This window comes from Chroicocephalus ridibundus, chromosome 13, assembly GCF_963924245.1.
Source record: "Chroicocephalus ridibundus chromosome 13, bChrRid1.1, whole genome shotgun sequence".
Classification (NCBI taxonomy): Eukaryota; Metazoa; Chordata; class Aves; order Charadriiformes; family Laridae; genus Chroicocephalus; species Chroicocephalus ridibundus.
This window is the reverse complement of record NC_086296.1, coordinates 278,545-295,854: the sequence shown is the minus strand read 5'-3', so window position 1 is coordinate 295,854 and position 17,310 is coordinate 278,545.

The following is a 17,310-nucleotide window of genomic DNA, read 5'->3' as shown; positions in this document are numbered from 1 at the left end:
AGAAGGGGAAATTTTAAAAGAGAAAGCTTCAGTGAGAAACAAGGATGCCCTGCGATACAGGCCCTGCAGAAGGGTTGGGAAAAGCTGACGTCATTTCCTGGCTCAGCCGGAGCGTCTGCAACAGCTTTGGCCAGATCCCTTACTTGCCATCTCCCCCATTTCCCCTCTGCAAAATCTCGGTCACAACATGTCCTTCTTCCCTACTCTTGTCTACTGAGATAGAAACCAAATCAAAGTAGAAAGTGCCCTGCCCGTTTGCTTTTCTAGTGCCTAGTGAAAGGGGCAGCCTGACCTCAGACAACTTACTGTAGTCTCTCAGTATAAATAATGACAAAAAAACAGAATTAACTAACCAGCTCACCAATCTGCCTACTTTCCAGCCCACCAGTAATCTGTAAGAATCAAACTAAGATGTAGTTGCAGGAGTGGCTGGGTGGTGGCAGAGGGAACAAGGGAAGGCAGCAGAAGGCTGGCTGTGCAGTGGCGCGCACACAGCTCAGACACCCAGAAGTGTCTTCATCTTTCAAGTAAATTCAGTGTCATTACAGAGTAGCCACTTACACAGAGCTTGCTGCAGGTGATACATTACAGCAACAGCAGAGTTACCTCTGATTCCAAACGTCTTCTAATATTTTATTTTTCAACCTTAGTCCAAGCACTTACATACTAGCAAACACACAAAACTGTCACATCCCAAATTCTAGAAGGGAACCTACAAGGATATGATAGCTTAAGCCAAGCCTCCATTAAATTAAAAATGCCCTCATCACAAAGGCAAAAATATAAGTTGCAATTTATAAGGCAACTAACCCCTATGTGCAGAGGCCATCCTTTGAAGCACAACCCAAAAAACAGAGAGAAACTGCAACAAACTTATCTGAGTACATCTGGTTCACCTAACCCATCTGCAGCCCTGGGAAAGAACCCCATTGCCAAAAATGGTTGAAACCTTATCCTTACAGCCTACGGGGGTTCAGATAATTATATCTGACATGAAAACTTGTAACACATACAAAAAAACTGGAGGGGGAAGAAAAGGTCAACTGTATAAAGATGCAATCACTGTGGAAGGGGCCAAGTTACAGCATGGTGAGCTGTTTGAACAGCCAAGATAAATAAGATACAATTAGGGTTTCGTTGGCTCACCCTTTTGAGATCCCATATGTGGGTGTATGAACCTTAAAAAAAAAAAAAAAAAAAAAGGGCCAAGTTATCAGGACTTGCTGCTTATTTAACTTGGCCCCTTTCAAGGCTCAGCCTGTTCTTATTTCTTCCCATTTTTGCAGCAAACATCCCATTTCCAATATTTTTGTACTTGTCAAGTGCTTTCTGATCACATCTCTCTTCTTTTTATTGTTTTCATTAGAAAGAGAAAAGTGCTGAGAAAGGGAAGTGAATCTGAACTCAGGGCTTCCTACACCAAAGTCAGCAAACCTTATCCTTTTGTGCCAGCCAGCCTAGGGTCTTTGGTCGAAAATGAAAGCACAAGAATTTCCAGCGTGTTTAATTACCAACCACAGGGAGCCTGGTACAGCCCCACGAACGGAATAACAACATATTGAAACTGGCACAGGAAAATCAACTGAAAATATTTTGTGGAAGGGCCAGAGAGCTGAAGCCCACTTCTGGAAGGATGCAGAATTTCATGGGAACACGATGTCGGCATTCAAAGCCTGGCTCCTGCAGAGCTCCTCAGACTCACGCCTTGGGAGGAGCATTCCCCAGCCTCTGCAGAGGTTCAGAGACTAATCTAGTATTTTTATGTAGCTACCACACTGAAAGGGACTTGTGTGCAGCAGTGAGGTTAATACAGAACACTTGTTATAGCTCTGCTCTCTTCAATGCACTTCATCAACAGTTAGCAACTCTAGTTATATCTTTATGTAGTTGTTACCAATCATGGTTTTTGAGATGCTTCCTGCTATCTTAGTATTACCAACACCACCACTGAAACAGACAAGAGGCTGAATCCATCGCTTACTTTAGCCCCTATATGCTGCTCCACCGATGCATTAGGAACCATTTCTGCAAATCTTTGAAGTGTCGTCTTCATTCACGTGTAAGAGTACATGGTTACATGACGGTGGGAGGACCACGGTGACAACCATTTGTGGCACAGATCACAGAGCAGGAGGGAGGCCATAGTGATACAATCCAAACATGTGAGCTGTACCCTAGCTGCAGGGAACAAAGGAAAGAATCAGTGGTGCAAAGCTTTTGCTCAGCATTTCAGATTTAACAAGTCCATTAACGTTGGACTGCACATAATGCACATAGCACTGGGAAGAGATTTCCTTGCTACATGCACACAGTAAGTTTGCCATGAGCAGCCCCACAAGACTTTAGCAACATGTTCCCGGGGAGCCCAGCAGCGTATGTAACACCACAGGTGTTCTCATTTTGGTAACTCAAATCCACTGAATTGCTCAAGTTGCTATAGCTCTCCAATGCTTTTATACACAACAGGACAAACTCATTGGAAAATGTATTCAAGAGTGCTTTATCTTACAGCAGCACGGATTGCTGTGGGATGTGAACCCAGACAGCTTTATGGTGTGGCTGATGGTGAATAAAGCAGCACAGCTAACTCACCTGCAGTTTTGCAGAATGGCTACCTAGAACAGGCCAAGTAGGATGCTATGAAAAAAAAAAGCCATTAATTCTGCACCAAGACATACTCTAAAGGCGGGCTGATCTGTATGGAGCACTGTATGCAGAACCACAACATAAATGTGCTGGCCCTGGCACTGTCACAGCAGTGTTCTGCAGGACAGCACGGCCCCTCTGCTGGCTGTCAGTTTGGTAAGCACCGGCCATTATTACTGCCAGAATCGTAGCCCCAGAAGAACAACACTGCTTGATTTTCTGTACAGGGCTTAAAATCAATAAAACTAGGTGAAAGTACCATTAAATGCACATTTTGTTCATTGCACACTGTGTTTCAGCAGGGTTCATTAATTTATAAAGATAGCTATGTTTTATGGAAAAGAAGGTCTGCCTCTTTCTCTAGCATTCCCTATCACCTGTTCCACGCTGTGGAGTCTTGCTCCTTTATCAGGTTTGGGTCTCTGCACCTGATTTCAAGAAGCTGCCTAGTGCCTGGGTAATAAGCGCTTTGCCCTGCCTGTAAAAATGTGTTGTTTTAACACATAGTGGCTTTCCTTCTGGGTGAAGAGCAAAATTTTTATCCCCTGTGCACCAATGCAACCCCACAGAAGACAAGCGGGAATTTGTTCTGAGTAAAGCACAGAGAGTAAAGACAGGCAAGCTGGGAAAGGCTCATGGAGCTCTTTGGGAAAAAAGCATGACCAAGGCACTAGCTGTCACACTCTCTGTGCCAAGCTCTACGAGGCCTCAGCCTGGGACTAGAGCTAGATATACACATCTGTGGAACTCCTCTGTACCCGGCATGTCTTCCTGGGCCGCAGGCACACTCAGACAGGCTGCCCTACTGCAGCACAGGGCCAATCTCCACTTCCCTTGGCCCGCGGAGTGGAGTGAACCTGCTCACCCAGTTCATGCCACAGCCCACCAGGATGAGAGTATCCATGAGATTTTAATGGCAGTGCCAGGTTCAAGTGGTCCCTGTTACACCAGATACTGACCATTGAGCTGGGAGGAAAAAAGCAGAGATAAAGGAGCTGAAAAGGTTTGAGCCAGAGAACGGCCTACAACGGGCCACCTCTGGCTGCTGGAGGCCCTTCAGGGCCATCTGGCCCTAACAGCAACACAAACCTCCCCCTCCCTCTCACCACACCCACCCTCCCCACCCCCCCTTCTCTGGCAAGAAGGCTGGCTCCTTCCAGTTGTGGGGAGGGGCAACTGCTATATGGGCTTATGGCTGACAGACTGGAGAGACGTGCAGTCCAGCAGACAGATGAAGGTGGAGATAAAGCCAAGCATGACAGGGAAAAACATATACCCTCCTTGCCTCCTCTGCCAGATATTGAGGAATCAACATCTCTGCCCTGTTTCATTAAACAGAGAAGACCTACCCTATTGTCAGCTGTCCCAGCCCCATGAGGCATTTCTGTTCCGTTATGCTCCCCTCTCCTGCCCAGCACTCCCCAGAGCAACCGGCACAGGGACAGGGATGCAGCTCCGACCAACCAGAACAGAAGCACCCAGAGGAGGAACCCAGCCACGCAGCCCCTCTTTCCCTCTCCATTCATCACTGTCAAACTGCAATAATTGAACATTTGCATCCCTGATTTCACAGAGCCATCCCCCCAACTCCCTGCAAATTAGCAGTCCACCTATATTTACAGACCAAAATGTCTCCTAGACATCTGCTTGTGGTGAAGGCTGCAGAGGGAGAGGGGAGCAGAAGAGTGTGCTGCTGATGCTTGACAAAAAGTTCTGGTGCTGAGGCTGCCAGCAATACCAGGCTTCATTCTTAATGTTCCCCCATCCCACAGGGTAACACATCCAAGTGGTGCTATTGCTGTCGTTGGGAGTTTGTTAAACAGAATGTTCGTTTGCATCATTTACACTTGTATCTCCTTACTCTGTGAGCCTTCATGGAGGTGTCTCCATTTAGTATGCAGGCCTGGCTGGCCAGTTGCCATAGCAATCCATTGCAGTCCTTGTAATATTGCAGGAAGCAAGATCAAAAAAGCAGGACTGTAATAAAGGAGAAAAAAAAAAAAAAAGAGAGAGAGGGAAAGAAGAAGGAGGAAAGGCATCTGTCCCACTGCTCACCTGCCCTACCATGCACACAAGCACTTTGCAAGAGCAAGAGTTTTAGGACTGGAGTGAAAGATGGACACAGTTTCAACAGTCACACTGCCAAAAAGCCAGATACCCACAGGGAAGAAAACAGGTGTCACTCATTTGGAAGAGCCACAGCATGCTCAGCATGCATGCAGCCTCCATTCCCTGGACTTTATACACCACTTCTTCTTCCTCTGCTAAATCATGTACTATTTGCCTGGAGACAAGGGTTTACCTAGCACTCCCTTATTGACACAGAGACACAACTCCTTTGTTCTAAGGACAGCTAAGCACAGTGGCCTCCAAAGTGGTCCACAGATATATCAGCCAGATCACTATCGTGTACAGCTAAGTCACAGACAACAAGCCTTTGCTACTAGGGAGTTCAGGGGAGGAATGCAACAAACACCCAACAAACACCAAAACACCCAATTTGACAACAGTTCCAAAACAAAGATTAGTGTGCCTGGCCTTGGGGGTGCTACAGCTGATGCTTATGTCAGCACAAAAGCTGTGTCAGTGGTGCTTGGTGTCTGCTCCAACATGTGCTGCTAACCACACACCTACTGTGGATTTGTGAGGTTATGAGGTACCAAAATGAAAGGAGAATACAGTCAGTGCTACCTGAAAAACAGACCTGGGCTCATCACCAAGACCATGCTCTCAGCCCTGCCTCCCCTGAGCCCAGAGTGTTCACCCATGTCTTTCTTCACCTATCTTTCTCCTCCATTTTGAACATTTTGATTTACTTGCAAAAATATTAAAAGGAGATTATTATTTTTTTTAATTCACATTGTATGAGCAGCTTTAGGAAGCAAGTGGATGAAGACTCCATCCCCAGTGGAGAGCACGTGGCTAACGGGTAGATTTAATTTATATGAAGCACATCGCTGTCTCAAAAGCCCTGCTTGGCATATTAAACTGGTGTCTTACATCTCCTTCCAGTGCCAGAAATATTCATTTCCCACATCATAAAGACCCATCCATGAATAATAATATTAATAATTAAGCGCCTGACTCTAGGGCTATACTTTGAGCATCATAACACCCTAATCATTTGCCTATCCCGTGATAATTACACTCCTCCATCCTATTTCTATGCTCTGCCTTATTGTTTAACCATTTATTTGCTAGGGTGTTTCTTAAGACTCCACCCAAGTTTTCAGATCCAAAGTTTCACCTTCCCAGCAAACTGGTATGTGCTCCAGATTCAAAATGCCACCTTTTAAAAATGAAAGCTATTTGTGCCACCACGAAATGCAACGAGAAAGAAATCTAATTACTCCCACTACTTTTTAACCACAGCATAGAAACAGCACTTCATATATCCTTAGAATCTGAGCAGCAGCATTCCCAAAGACAGCAGTCCCAAGGCTCTGCTGACCACTGTCATTGTCACCAGGCCCACAAAGGCAGTAGGATCAGCAATACAGGGCAGTACGGACGTCCCAGCAACCTGTGTTAGTACAGAAAGAGCCACACTCATTTCAGCTCCTTCCTGAATGGAGGAGAAGTAACCAAAGCAGTGGGAAGGGAGGAGGATGAATCTCTCCCACAGAGCCAGGTAGATAATTCCAGCTAAGCTTGCTCAGCAGTAGTGAGGAACTAGAAGCAATACAGCTGTGTTGATATGGCATTCTGCCTGGATTAATTAGGTTTTCTGAGAAGCATGGTCTATCTTGCACAAGCTCACCTGAAAAGGCCATTTGTACAAGGGTTGCTTAGTTCAGTGTCTTTTTTTCAAGCCCATTCCTGTAAAAACTATGGTCCCAGTTCTATCATCTTTCCCATGCCATGACTAAGTACACTAGCTACTGCACTGACGTCAACCAAAAATACAGTTACATGCAACTCAGGACAAGTAAAGGCTTACTGACTGCTTTCACACACATTCCTTCACTGTGGTACTTACCTTCCATGTTTTCCTCACCAAGGCCTGCAACTGCAGCACAGAAATCCAAGATTCTCAACCATCTCCTTATTCATGGCATTCCTGCAAAGTCCAGCCACAAATCTGCCCCACGGAGAAAGAAATCCCTGAACAGGCAAAGATTCCTCATTACATGTAATCTCACACCATATAAGGCATCATTTCTGAAGAAGCTTCACACAGAGAGAAGGTTCATTAAAAGCAAGTGGATAGAGGTCTGCAAGGCCATCAATAAGAAGAAAACAAGAGCAGAGATGCCAGAACAAAATGGGCAATAATAACTAGTAGTTCAAAAGCAGAATATATCAAAAAGTTTATTGTCAGCAAAGAGGGCTTAAGAAAATAACATGAAAGCAGCAAGACCACAAAAAAAGGTCTGATAAGACAAAAAGGCTGGCATGTCAGGAAAGATCTCTAATGCTGGGAAAAACTATTTTTGTAATTGTTTCCAACTCCACACAACAAACACAAAAACCACAAACACTGGCTCTTATGGCTGAATTAAATCAGAGATTGGTGGTATGGCTTGTTTCTTTTGTCTGTTAAATCAAGTACCAAAAGAAACATGTTTCTTGCTGATGTTCTCCCAAAACCAGGAAGCAAGAACACTTACTCCAAAGATGATGGGATTCTACATGCTTACTTGGGTAGAACTTTAATTTATCAAAGAGTTAGTAGTTACATATGGATGAAGACAAGTCAGATCTTGCAAACTTCAGTGTTATAAATAACCTCTTCTACAAAGTCTGTTGAAATCATGAGCAGCCAAAAAGACTGCATGCCAATGCAGGATGATGCATTTGAAGAGACCATGCTTTGGCCAGCAATGAAACAAAGTGAGAAAGGGAAGAAAAACTGATTTTTCAAGAAGACATGAAAATAAGAGAGACCAGTTTTTTATAAAACTGCGACCTATGACACTCCAGCACTGACACTAACAGACAAGTATCAGAGCAACTTCTCATCAGATTTCAGTGCCTTGAGGTACTGACATACACAGAGCTACCTCCCAGAAATTATTCACCCTGTTCACTGGTGTCACATAGAACACATTAGGCTTTATGAAGGAAGCAAATGCCCATAAAGCTTGTGGTTCTCCACGTCTCTAAAAGTAAGTCACACAACGTCAAACAGGAACACGACTGGAGCTCTGCCTGGGGCTCAGTCTGCACTAGAAAGCTGCACCGCCTTGTTATACCAAGATATCTACAGACCTCCCCATCCAGCAGACCTTGTCTTAAAGGCATTCTATGCAGATTTCACTATTCCTACAGGGAAAATGGGACAGTCACCTCTCACAGCACTGCCCAGAGCGCAGTGATACGCAGAGGCATGTTACCCTTCTTTTTCCCTCCTTTGCAACACCACCATACTGCCCCTCCCCTCTTCTTTGTAGTCAAACAGCTGCACACTAAATGCCTGGAAGGACCTCGCAGGGGTCTTTGACACAGAAGCAAAACACCCCCCATCAGCTGCAGAAGTCAGAGCCCAGAGGCAGGAGCCTAGTGGCTGCTCACTGGAAGCAGCTGGTGGCTGAATCTTGCCTCGCTGTAAAGCAATCCCTTCTGGCTCCTCCTGAGCTCAGATAGTATCCTCTCCTCCTCCTGCCTGGCTTGGAATACGGCCTACTAATAACCTAGGTACCGCTATACCTGACTTTGTACTACAACTTTTTACCTCTGCAACCATACCAGCAAAAAGTCATATTGCGTAACCACAATTAGTTAAATTATTAAAATTTCAAGCCAAGAATAAGTTAAACTACCTTAAAACAAACCCCAACCAACAAAAACAGATACTTCCAATCATTGTTTTAACAGTGTAACAGAGCCTTATCCGATGGTTTATGCAAACATACTACAAACCAGAATACTTGCAATACTTCCTGGAATACCTTACTTATCTCTAATATTTGCTAACAACTTGCCACAACTGTTGACTTTGAGTGTTCTTTGTCTGAGTTTATTATCTATCCAGTGTGCCCAATTGTCTAGGCATTTCCTACAAGAGTCTCCTTTTTCCAACACTTCTAAGAACTAAACTACGTTGAGCAGAGTAGCCAGGGGAAAGCCAACAGAGGAAGTCAGAGATATCATGGGGATGATATTTTGATAATTGCAGATTCTGCAATGAAACTAGGACGGGGCAATGAAAACCATCACCTATCCATCAGTGGCTTTTGTCAGCTCTATCTGGCACAGGACAGTCCCCCCACTAGTTATTTCAGGCTTCTTGTCTCATTCAAGCTGTGCACTAAACCAATGTTTTACATTGTTTAAACACAAAACAAAGTACTTACACTTGAATAAATTATACACAAGCAAGCCTGCCCCATTGCACCCAGGAGAAGGCAAACTTGCACGTAACCACAAGAAAAACACCTGACAGCCATGAGGACCTGAGGCTAAAACCCAACCGTTGCTTTATACTTTTAATTGTCTGGTAATACGCATTCATTGCATCAGTCTGCTGTCTTGCGTATGCAAGACTGCAAAACCTTCAGGGCAGAGGCCCTCATTTTTTCTATGTTTATACAGTGCCTACAACAACAATACAGTAGCAACCAGAAATCAAATAATTAAGTTGTTATAGTAATAATGACAGAGCTGAGAAGCAGTGATTCTGGTCTGATCTGAAGCTGTGTCAAAGCTGCATAAATCCATTTAACACTCACACAGATCTTCTAACCTCCCTGGCCTACTACAGAGCCTAGCTCTTGAGGGCAGAAAATTGGGATACAAACTGAGGGCTAGCAGTCCTAGTAACTGGTCAATATGCAGCTGGTAGTCGGGGTGATATGATGGCACAGGCAAGGAAGCAAATGAGTTTGATGCTCCAAAATTCCTACTCTGAATGCTGTGAGTTAAATCCCTCTAACCTACAGAGGGTAGAATTGAGTACAAGAAAGATGAATGGGATTTTCTTTTCTTGAATGGGGGTACTGGTAACAGAAACTTCTCAGACCTGCAAGCTCAGTCAGCCTTGGCACACTCATCACTGCCATCGCACAACACAACAGCCTTCCTCTCAATGAAGACAGAGCCTCAACACTGCCTTTGGAGGCTGCTTCTACTCAGAGAGTTAATTAAAATCAACAGCACAGGGTCTTCCAGAAAACAGAGTGTAAACATAATCAGTTTTCAGACCAAAAAGACAAACAGTGAGGGAAATTCAGCCACATGTTTAACTCTGACTCTTTACTACCGGCGCATCAACTCCATTAATAAAAGATCCTTCAGTCTAAGTTACCACAAGACTGTGACCCCATCGCTTTCAGTGGGACACAGGCCAGAGAGAACAGACCCTGTAATCTACTGATAATTTTTAAGCAGAGCACAGTCCAGATTCGTAGATAATGCAGAGATGAGAGGAAAGACTAAAAGCTTATTTTTGTTGTTTCTATTAGCTCATATTGTCCATAAAAGTAGCAATACATTATCTGTTATGCTAGAAATTGTATGACCATTTATGTCTACTTTTTATTTAAGCAACAACCCCTCTGAACTGATTATACCCTCAGTTAATGACAGGCACAACTGGTAGGTGGAACAGAAGGAGGAGACAAGGCAATAAATAAAATGAGAATATTTTGCGTTCTAAGCAGTTATTACCTCATTTCTCTACACCCCAAGAGTGAAGGGACCCTTTCTGCAGTGTTCATCTGTGGAACTTGTTCATTGTTTGTATGGCAACACCTACAGCCACATTAGAGAACCACCTTCTGCAATGCTTGGCACTGCCGAGACAGGCTATGGTATTTTAAACCAAACAGGGCATCAAACACCAATCACATTTTCACTTGGCCTAAAGACTCCAGCCAAAAACTAAAGCCCTGCCTACCTCATTAGATGTCATGCTAACATGCCACAGTCCTTGGCTCCAAAATCTTAACATTTCACCAGATGACTGGGGGTAAGGCATGCACAGTTGAGGAGCTAAAGGCAATAGGGCAGACCAGAAACAGGGCTGGGAAAGAGCTCAAGCCTCTTGGGTACTAGCTTAGGGTTTCACCAAGACACCACGCTGCCACTGCCTTATCTACATTTTGCCTTGCAGAGCACAAGGGTGAGACCATACTGTTACTTCTTGCCTGCACTGTTTTCTCCAAGCCAGTTCAGCCAAGGCCAAGACAGGCACTAGTCCCTGGCTCCTTCCATTCAGGTTGCTTCCCCTTGCCAGGAGAAATCTACCTGTCCCACACCTCTACCATGAGCCTCCCTGCAACATTTGCTGTGCAAGGGAACTGCAAGGTCAGGCAGGAGGTGTGAGAACAAAACTGCAGTTCTTCCTTGGAGGAACAAGCATCAAAATCCAGCAGCCTGCCAGGGCAGCTGCAGGTAAAGCTGGCTTACCCCTGCCACTCAGAGCTGTTTTAGCAGCTGTGAATTTAACAAGAGTAGTATTAAAAAACTATGCTTATTTATAAAAGTAGGCAGGCAAAGTGACATTTCTGTTACAGAGCACACACCATCAGGAGATTCCCTGATGCTGCAGCAAACCAACGTAATCTGCATTATGATGCACTATTCTGTCTACAGCACGTACAAGACGGCTGTGCTCTACGGGTATAACAGCAGGGTTTGATTCTCCTCCCCCTAGAGCTGGAGGACGTTTTGCTACATGCTTTCACGGTAATAAGATCAAGTACTAAATCCACAAGTAACTATTAACATTACTTGCATTTGCTTGCCTGTTCATCTTGTATAATCAGTGTTATGTATCTTGTGCATCATGATGTCTCTGCAATATCCTGCAGCACACTGTTCTTCCTCACAGCTCAGTCTGAAATGGGAGCATTCACTTTGGAGGATGTTGCATAAAACTCCATTATAACATCACCTCCATTTTACACTGTATGGCTGAGATTTTCAGACACTTAAACATGGGACCACTGAAGTCAATGAAAGGGTCACGTTACAATTATTTAGACTCCTTCAAAAATTTCAGCAGCTTATTGGAATCTCTTCTATTGATTGCCATTACAAAGACTACTGCTGTACAGTATTGTATGTATAACAAAACAACAAGGTCAGATGCCCTTAATCACACTAGTGTGAATCCAGAGTTACTTTGATGAAATCAATTTGATTATTGGTATTTACAACAGTATACAGGGGAGCAGAATTTGACCCCTAATCTCTATCACATGGGTTGCTGCCCTGCAGCAAACTGCAGGTCATAGTAATCTGTTCAAATGCCATCAGTGTAATCTGCAGCAACTGCTCTGCATCTAGCAAATTAATATAACCATCAAACACTGAGCAGTAGAAACAATTAATGCTTATATCCAAGACATGTGCTGTCCTCTATAGCAATAAAACATGCACAGAATCTCTGCAGTATATTGCACAAACTAGCTCAAGCCTCAAACTGAAGACACTCACTCTGCAATATACCACCAGCTTTATTCTGCCTGACTCTCAAGATTCACTGGGTCCAAATTCTGCCCTTCTCATCTAAGGTATGAGCATGATTGTACGCTCACTTCTTCTCCCTAGCTGAACGATCAGGGTCGTTCCAGATTAAACTGGTACCCACAGCTGCAGAATCAGATCTGCTAATATGAATAGAAGTTGTGGAATGCATTTTTCTACCTTTTGTGCCCCTTTCTAGTAATGTTATGTACTGAGTTTTCTGAGATATTCCTTGAATGTACATAGGTCTCATCTGTACCAAAACACTTTTTTTTCCCCACAATGACTATAGATTGTGAAAGGTAACGCTTTCTTGCCTTTTTCCACAAAAAAATAATTTATCAAAATTTCAAGTCTTTTTTCACTATGACTCAGAGGGAAAAAATTGTAAATCAAAGCCATAAAGAAAAAAAAAGTACACTATAATAAAGACACTAAGCTCTATTCTAGGTGCCTGTGGATTCTGACTGTGCCCACACCAGTACAAAGATGGCAGCAGCGCATGTTCAATCAGAACGTATTTTAAAGTTATTCTATGCCACAGTCAAAAGGCATACATGGTGTAAATCATAATCCTAAAGACTGACACTAAAATTGCCTTAGATGTCTCGCAACTGGATATAGTTTAGCTTTTACATATTGATTTGGCTGAAAGTCCTGGTTTTCTAGTATTCAAACTGCAAGCAAGATGCAGGATGACTTTTATGCAGGTAGGTGGGCTCTTTTTCCACTGCAGACCACTGCTGATTTGAAGATTTATAAACCACAGCAAGCTTGCTGCTTTCACTATTAAAAAATGAAACCATCTTAAAATAGCACAAAGGCAGGTCTCAAAGAAAATAGCATGGTTTCCTTTGATATACTCGCCTGTGTATATGCCATTCTCATGTTATGCAGGTGGACAATACTATTATAGCATCGCTGTTTATCTACAGACGCAAATGCTGTACGTAAATGCTGATACTACTTGGCTACAGTGCCGCCATTGTAACTGTCTCCTTTTCAGCCCTTGCTCATCATAAATTAATTACTTCCTAAATAAGAATATGTTCATTTAGCTTGTACGCGAGAGGCCTGTGCTTTGAAAGAAATCCTTCTATAAGATTTAGGTGCTGGGGAAGGCTACTCTGGGCCAGTGCAGATTTGTTGCACTGACTGTTGGAGAAGAAAAGCTTCCAGAGACTCAAATATTTATCACAAAACATGACAAATTAACATCAACATTCAAACAAGTTCAGAAAAATAACTTCCCCTTCAAGCACACTCAACTTTCCTTCCCATTCCAAATCGAACACAGGTGGGATGGTTGCAGGCAGGCAGGCAGCCAGCGCAGCCCCACCCGCACAAACAGCGCCACCTTCACCCTGCTTCGGAGGGACGGAAATCCTCAGGATTTCATGCACTCTGGGATTCCAGTGCTTCATAAACGGGATTTTTTTTGCTTGTTTTCCTTTTTGTTAAACAATCCTTTGCAAAGATGTAAACATGGGGAGCTTCACAGCAGGCAAATTACAGAACAATCTGACCAGAGGGAAAGCTCCTTCCTAGTGGGCACAAGTCAGACGTTTATGCCTTGACATACACGGTTCTTGTAGCTTTACCATTTTATTTCACTTTATCCTTTTTAATTCAACTGTTGAGGCTCTCAGCATTTAGAGACAATGACGGGGTAACAGGATCATGAATGCAGGTTCAGCATTCACTTAATTTCCACAGGGCGTTCGATGCCTAGCTTGTTTTATCTGGCTTGGAAAATTCTCCTCCTCAGTTCTTTGGATCCTGCTGAACTCCTGGCCCAGCGCTACCTTTTGGCAAGATGTTCTGCAGCGTGTGACAGAACATTTTCTTTAGCCATTATAAAAACGTTGCCTTTCAAAGTTATCCAACATCTCTTTCCTCTTCTATTGTAAAATGCAGAAAAGGTAGTTCCTTACCATCATCGTACTAGTCCTCATTTCACATGCTTCTAGAATAACTCTCCATTATTACCCCCCTCTTGAACCTAAATAATCTCTCTTTTTGTGGGGAAGCTGCCTCATGTTTCTAAGAGCAATCACTTCTCCTTGAATGCTTTCTATTTTTATAATGCTTTTGTGAACACAGAATGACTGAGAATGGACCTAGAACCCCTGGTGAAGGCTGGAGAGGAAATGTCCAGATCTTAACCAGGAGCAGCTCTGACTGCTGAGACTGCTGACAGTCTAAATCAACAGTTACAAACCTTTTCCAGGTTGCAGATCCTAAAAATTTCCCAGCGTCGGTCCTACGCTTTGTATAGCAAATCTAAGCACACTGACAACAGGCTCACTTTCCCCTCAGTGCTCTCAGAAGAGCCTCCAGGAGCCCCCAGCCCACAGATTATAAATCACTGAATCAATTGCTTTAAAAAGAGGTGCAAGTTTCTCGTTCAGCTCAACAAGGTGTTAACACTACAGTGCAGCATCAGCAAGGTGCGTGTCAGCACTCCTAACCAGCCTGACAGAATGATGACCAACAGAAACATCAGACAATTTTGCCATTGTGCAAGGGTTTGGGGAATACAGCTGGTGTCAACATCTGTATTTTTCAGCCTGGCCTCCAACATTGGAGTTCTAATTCAGAGCAAGGAGTTTAGTGAAATTCTGTTTCTCTTCCTACAGCCCCAATTATTATTAATATACGTAAATTTTTATGCAAATGCCTGACATTAAAAACTCTGATCTATATAATAATTACTACACTTTTTATAAAAAGATTTTCAAAGACTTATGACATAAAAGAGAGAGCATATATAACCATTATAGTTAATGTTCCTACATAAGTTAAAGTAATTGTTATAGCTAAGATAAGAAAAGGTTTGTTTTAAAGTTCTGATTCAGCAGGATGCTTAAGCATGTAAGCAATTGTAAACATACAAACAAAGCTGGCTGAGAAATACTGGTTGCTTTTCTAAAGAAAATTATGGGGAAGGAACTAACCATAAACCAGATCTTTAAAAAAAAAAAAAAAAAAGCATTTTCAAAACTAAAAAGTTTCTCCCCAAAAACCTAAATTTCTATTTTCATTTTTACCTTCAAAAGGCAAGAGACAGAACATAAAGTTTCAGTGAATAAAAATTCAGCGCAATAATCTATTTTTCCATTTTTCCCCTGCATTTTTCCTCTTCCATGAGCATGAAGTTTAACTATGCTTAAATGCTCCGCCGAAACAAAGGCTAGACAGGGTTTCCTCAGACAGGCATGTTAGGGCTGGTCCCTGTAGTCTCTGCTCCGACACTGCAGGCTGGCTGCCAGTCTGCAGTGCAGCATCCCCAAGGCACCCGGTGATCGCTGAAAGCTGCAGCCCAGCCCCTGCACAGGGTCCCAGCTGCTGTTCACCTCCAATTCATTTGTGCCTGACCTAACCCACGCTGCGGCACGGGGCCTTGCTCTCTTCACTGGTGAGTGCTGTGAGCTAATATCCCATGTTAGATGTCACATAAGACATCTAAGAATAAGAGGCAGACAAGGGGAGCACGCTAGGCCCCAGCTTAGCCATGGATAATTTATATTTGCCTAGAAGAAAAGGTAAATCCATGGGCAAATCATCAAGTAACTTCTTATCAAGAAGAGAATGATGATGAGATGTGCGAAAGGATAGTGTGACCAGCCTTGCTCCCATCAGCCCTGATAAGCCTCTCTCTTTGCCGGGCCACCGCAACCAAGGCACCAAGTATTCACATAGCCATCAGGCTGGAGACGCTTCAGCCAGGTCTCTTGTCTTCCCTTCCTAGATTCACACCTAGCTGGTTGCTTGGCTCTGCTTTGAACACAAACAGAAAATTAGGCAATCCCCTCCTCAAGAAGATGCTAGGGAAGGAATATGAAAAATGTACACAAAATTAATCCAGGCCAGTGACAACCTGAGGATGGGGGGGAGGGAGAAGGATTTATTCATTTTCATTACAATAGCCACAGAGAAAGAGACGCTCTCCTGCCTCTCCACAGGGACTTGAATTGAATTCCCAGGGCTGCCAATCAGATCAAAAATTTAACAGCATTTATTCTGTGGGGAGGCTGTCTGGAGCCAGCGCCTCAGCATCTGGATGATGCCCTGAGCCTGCACAAGCAGAGCAGTCAGGATCATGAATCTGCCTGGCTTGCCATGCAATGAGAGATTCCGGATACACACACAGAGAAGCAGTTTCTCTCTCATTTATGACAACATAAAGCTGGAGAGTCAGGGAAGCCTGTATTATTTAACTAAAACTCAAATGGTAGGACACAAGCTTCAGACCAGAAATTACTGGCATTTGGATGCATGGTGTTGCTGTAGACCCCACTCCCACAAATCAGGATCTTGACTCACATTCAATGACTGGCAACAGACTGGTTAAAGTGGTTCCTATTTTGAACATTGGTTTTGTACCAATGCAGACAGGGAAAGAGAGCCAGCATGTTATGAGGCTGTCTTTTGTTCCGGGACAGTTTGCAAAAAGTTAAACTGCAGCTTACATGACTTTCAGCCCACTGCTTGCAAAATTAATTCATGTTTCAGGCTGTAGAGAACATGAACCATTCAGAGTGCCCCGGGGGATGATAAACTCTTAGGGTCAGTTACTGCACAGATGTGTCCCAGTTTGTTTGCCACTGATTTTAGTAATAATTCCACATATAAATTGCTATATATTTAGCCTATACAGGTTAGTTGCAGAGAAGTCTATAATCTACAATAGTTTTTTCTTAAATACCCCTGAGTTAGTATATTTATTACTACAAAGTTTGCATGGCTGTTTCTACAGAAACAAACAGGACCATATGGGTATTTCTGTCACCAGCAGTTTAATCTTTCCTGTGCTGCAGTTTCATTTCTTCCACTGTTGTTAAATGCTCAACAAGAAAAAAAAAAGAAACAAAACAGTGCAAAGAATGCAAAGTCTCCTTTTGTTCTTCCCTGGAGCATTTCTAGCGATGGCATTTTCAGATGTTGCTTAAAGCATGGCACAGACAATGCAAGACACCATATTCTACTGAAAATCCTGAAAAGGCGCTTGCTGCCAGTAAGAGACTGTTCCAAATTTCCTCAAAAACTGGAGAGCCAACGGAAAGGATCTCCCACTGAAGACACAAGAACTAGTCTTAGACTGCAAAGCATTCCAGCAGGATTTCATGAGACAATTAGCTATCAAGAACTGGCAAGTACAGCATGCAGTGAATTACACAGAGGTATCGCAAAGGTATCATTGGCATTGCCCCGTCTTTCCAGTGCACCATCACTGAACCAGAATATAAGACA